Source organism: Brassica oleracea, chromosome C7 (genome assembly GCF_000695525.1).
Source record: "Brassica oleracea var. oleracea cultivar TO1000 chromosome C7, BOL, whole genome shotgun sequence".
NCBI lineage: Eukaryota > Viridiplantae > Streptophyta > Magnoliopsida > Brassicales > Brassicaceae > Brassica > Brassica oleracea.
The window spans coordinates 16,956,992-16,962,110 of NC_027754.1; positions in this window are offsets into that span (position 1 = coordinate 16,956,992).

A 5,119-nucleotide genomic window follows, 5' to 3' on the forward strand; every position below is an offset into this window, starting at 1 on the left:
TGAATGAGGAGGGGTTGTATTTATAGGAAATTGCTTACGGCCCTCCGACGACTTTCCGACGAAATTCCGACGGATGTAAAGCAGTCCGTCGGAATTCCGTCGGTATTTTCCAATCTCAAACGGCTATACAACGGTCATATATATTTGTCGGCAACGGTCACATGGTTCGTCGGAAATTCGTCGGAAAATTCCGACGGAATACCGACGACTGTACTGTTAATCGGAATGTCGTCGGAAGTTCGTCGGTATATTCCGACGAATTTCCTACGACTACAACGGTTACATTTTTTATCGGAATGTCGTCAAAAAATCGTCGGAAAATTCCGACGACCCATGTTTCGTCGGAATTCCGTCGGAAATGGCCGACGGAATTCCGACGACTTCAAAATTTTGGCTTTCGTCGGAAATTGGTCGGTAATCCGTCACAAACGTCCGACGACATTGATGTCCGTCGGATCCTCCGTCGGAATTCGGCGTATTTTCTTGTAGTGATTACTATTTAGAAATATTCATATTTGTTTTAATTTTGTATATGTTATTGTATTAGAACACCAAATAAACGATGTTGTCTGAATATCTAATTAAAATTTTCAATATAAATGATATTGATTAATTTTTATAATATGAGTAATTTTATTGAATTTATTATATTAATAATTTACTACATTTTTGTTAAATATGAATATTTTATTTTTATAAAATGTTAAAACTATTAGTTAACTATTTTATTTTTGAACAACAACTATTAGTTAACTATATGTTCTGGATTAAAATATATAGTCATCAACTTTATCTCTCTTAAGCATAAACATTTAGTAAATCATGCTAAATTTTATGGTTCACGATAAAAATGCCATATCACTTTTTATATCCTTTCAAATTGTTCAATATATCTAGATTACGAAAGACAGAAAACTATATATATATAATCGAGCTTGACCACTTCGCAAATCTCAAATGAACGTACAACACCTAGCTCCTTGAAATCTCAGGTAAGTACTTAACTTGAATGGAACTAATTTTATGTGGAATTATCTAATTTGTGTTGTCTTGAAGTATGCCAACTCGAATCTTATCTAATTTTAATTCATTCTTATCTAAGCGTTTAGTTTGAGGTTGTATTAAAGATAGGACTCTATTCAATCAGGATGTGAATATTTAAAGTTGGCTTAATCGAAATGGACATTTAGTGAATCGGATTTGTATGTTAAATCCAACTCCAATGATAAAATTGTAATGCATATTTTTTTTTCATATTTACATATAGAAAGATAGCTTGTATTTATCCTATTTCAAAACAAAAGTAGCTTCTATAATGTTAAAGAAATTGCTTGGCTATATATATGCATTTTATATAAGACTTATCAACTAGGCCGGTTATTCGGAGCCGAGACACGTTATCAAATTATTGGTTTATTTATTATATATTTTTATTTTTTGAGTTTAATTGTAAAATTATTTTGACGAATCATGAAATTTAAAAGAAAAAACAAAAAAAAACTTGTAGAATGCATTAACCTTGTTCTTTGATTTAACTAATTTACATCGAGTTATGCTGATTTAGACCAACTTGAACTACCTTTTCTTTTATCAAACCGATTTAAACTACTTTAGAACAGGTAAAACTGATTTAAGCCAGATTTTAAAATATTATTCAAGGCATGACTGATTTGATCCTTAGACATGCGCATAGTTGTCACTAAATTTTTGAACATTGGAAAAAACACAAACCCTTGTAATAAGATGCTATTAATGAATTTTGGCCAAGAGGAAAAAAAATTCTAAAATAAAATTACTATGTCTGTCAAAGCATCTCCAATGTAAAACTTCATTTTTTCCTGTAAAATTAAATAAAAGTGAAAATAGAGTAAAATTGCTCCAACCGTATACTCCATTTTCCACTTCATAATGAAGTGATGGACAAACAAAAAATAGATTACTCCATTTATGGAGTAAATTTCATTATGGAATCAGATATGAAGTTAGGTTGGATCATTAGTTACTTCATATTCACTTTTACTCTATTTTAGAAGAAAAAATGGAGTAGGGATGGAGATGCCCTCAATACTATTCTTCTACGGGTTGAGATTATTTATGAATGAAATTTTATAAAGTATGAACCGATGAATTGGATTAATATTTTGTGACAAGATTGAATATTACAAGAACGAGCTTTCAACTTTGATAAAAGGAAAAACTTTCAACAAAAATTGTTAGTGATTTATACCAAAAGTAAGTGATCATCTTTCCTGATCTCAACTCTTCCTTCTTATAGTTCTGATCGAGCTCAATCACTTCGCATACTTAGATGTACATGCCACACCTAACTCCTCATGTCTTAAATAGATATACTTTTCATGGAAACTGATCTCGACTCTGTCTTATCTGATTTATGTTGTTTTAGAGTTCGCCAAATCAAAGTTCGAATTAAGTGGCCTTAAAGATATGATGAGAACAGCTGGATTTTAGTCAATTCGGCTGTGAATGTTCAAAATTTTCTTGATCTGGATGGACTTTCAGTGAGTCGAATTTGTGTGTGAAATCCAACTCCAGCAGAGATCACTGGTAGTGCATGTCTCTCTTTTCAAATTTGCAGTTGTATCTTTCATTCATCCTCTTTCAGGGTAAGAACATAATTTATAATCTCTTTTTTTTTTGAGAATTATCATATTCTATAATTTTTCTAAACTGAAAAGCTATTAATGAATTTGGACCAAGAGAAGAAAAACAAATTCTAAATGAAGTTACTATGTTTTTTTTTTTCAACGAAGTTACTACGTTTATCTAAATTATTTTTCGATTTCCTTTTTATGTAATTTCGTTTTCACCTCTTTTTTTAACTCAAAAATTCATTTCATTCACTGAAAAGATACAAGGTGAAATGCATAAGCCGGTAGAACATAAATAACTCCCGGGAGACAATAGCCCAAAAGAGAGAGACATGATACTAACCAAAACAACCGATAAATTTTAAAACATTAGACAAGTAATATATAGAGAGACAATGCAATTAGAGTTGGGACTGATGATCCAATAACTACTCACCACATTTCCATAGAACAATGTAACACTGAAGCTGAACTAAGGAGCAAAAATCTCGAATGATCCCAACCCTGAAAGGAACATCACCAAGCCAAACTAGAACATCAACATCAGACACAATCGCAACACTACAAGAAAACGTTTCTGTAACGACGAAAAGTTACGAGGAAATTTTTTCCTCGTAAACTTACGATTAGTTTACGAGGATGTTACGACAAAATAGAAATTCGTCATAACGTAGACGTAAAATTACAAGGAAGAGATTTCGTCGTAAATACCTTGTACATTTACGACGAAAGTACGTCGCAAACAATATTCATCGTAAATTTATGAGGATATTACGACGAAACATGTTCCCATTATTTATTGGTGAAAACGTGTATTCAATGCGCTTTGAATTGCCTAATTTCGTTGTAAATTTCTTGTAAAACCGATGTAAGAGAGATGTAAAACCCTAGTAAAATCATTGTTATACTTCACCTGCCAAACTCGAAATTTTTTCTATATATATGTCATTTCTCACAACTCACTCTCTCACAACACACAAAGGAAAAGAAGAAAAAAAAAATTTGAGAAAAAAAATTCCAGAAAAATTATAAAAAAAAAATTCCCAACAAAAATTCCCAAAACAATTTCCAAAAAAAATTCCAAAAAAAAATTCCGATTTTTTTTTTTAAATGGCGGATGGTGGTAATATTTACGAGTTACAGAGTTGGATGTATTCCCATAAAGATTCGGAAGGGAGAGTGACGAATGCATTTCTGAGCGGGCTAGAGACATTCATGTATCAGGCGGGCTCTACACCGATCACGCAGGAAAGCAGTAAGATGTTATGCCCTTGTCGGAAATGCAAGAATTCAAAATTTGCACGTAGTAAAACTGTAAGGAAGCATTTAGTAAACATAGGATTTACACCACAATATTATATTTGGTATCAACACGGAGAGGGTTATGGTGGAAATGAAGCTAGTAGTAGTAATAATAATTTTGATGATGCTGGTAATAATGAAGAACCGAATCATTTGCATAATGAATATAATTATCATCAAGAAGATCAGATGGTAGATCATGATAGGGTTCAAGACATGATTACTGATGCATTTTTAGAAACAACTACAACAATAGCTGATAGAACTGGAAATGTAGAAGAACCTAATTTGGATGCAAAAAGGTTTTATGAAATGCTAGATGCTGCAAATCAACCAATCTACACTGGTTGTAGAGAAGGACTCTCTAAATTGTCTCTAGCAGCTAGGATGATGAATATTAAAACGGATCATAATTTACCTGAGAATTGTATGGATGCATGGACTGAGTTTTTTAAAGAGTATTTGCCAGAAGACAATGTGTCTGCTGAATTTTATTATGAGATTCAGAAATTGGTTTATAGTCTTGGGTTGCCTTCGGAGATGATAGATGTTTGCATCGACAACTGCATGATCTACTGGAAAGATGATGAGAAGCTAGAAGAGTGTCGATTCTGAAAGAAACCACGATTCAAACCGCAAAGACGTGGGAGGAATAGGGTACCGTACTAAAGGATGTGGTACCTACCAATTTGATGCACTAAAATTGGATCTTAATCTACTGTCAAGTTAAAGTGTAGTTGTAATAATTTTAGATTCAATTCCAGAGGACCAGTTCACACTTTATCTTTATGGGATCAGAATTAAGCTAAAACGAAGTAGGGGTTTTAAGAAGATGTAAATAACGTAAGGAACAAGTAACAAGATTAGGTTGTTTTCGAATTGATTAAAGGCGTTAGTCTTGGGTTTCTTTTCAGGCAATGAAATCGCGAACCAAGCAATTATTCAAGTTCAGTTTATAACAAGTCTAAACTCGGATCACTCTGATTGAATCAACCCACTCTCGTGGTGTTGATTCCTTTGCGAGTCGGTCTTGATGCCTAAACTCTCGTTTGGATCAAGACGCGCCATAAAGCTTTAGAGATCAAGTCCGATATGTTCATAATACACCCTAATATCTACTCTCGCTGATTAGGGATGCAAGCTCATTCAAAGCATATCAGGTTATCAATCAACGGTTAGCTAAATCGATTAACCCTAATTCATGCACT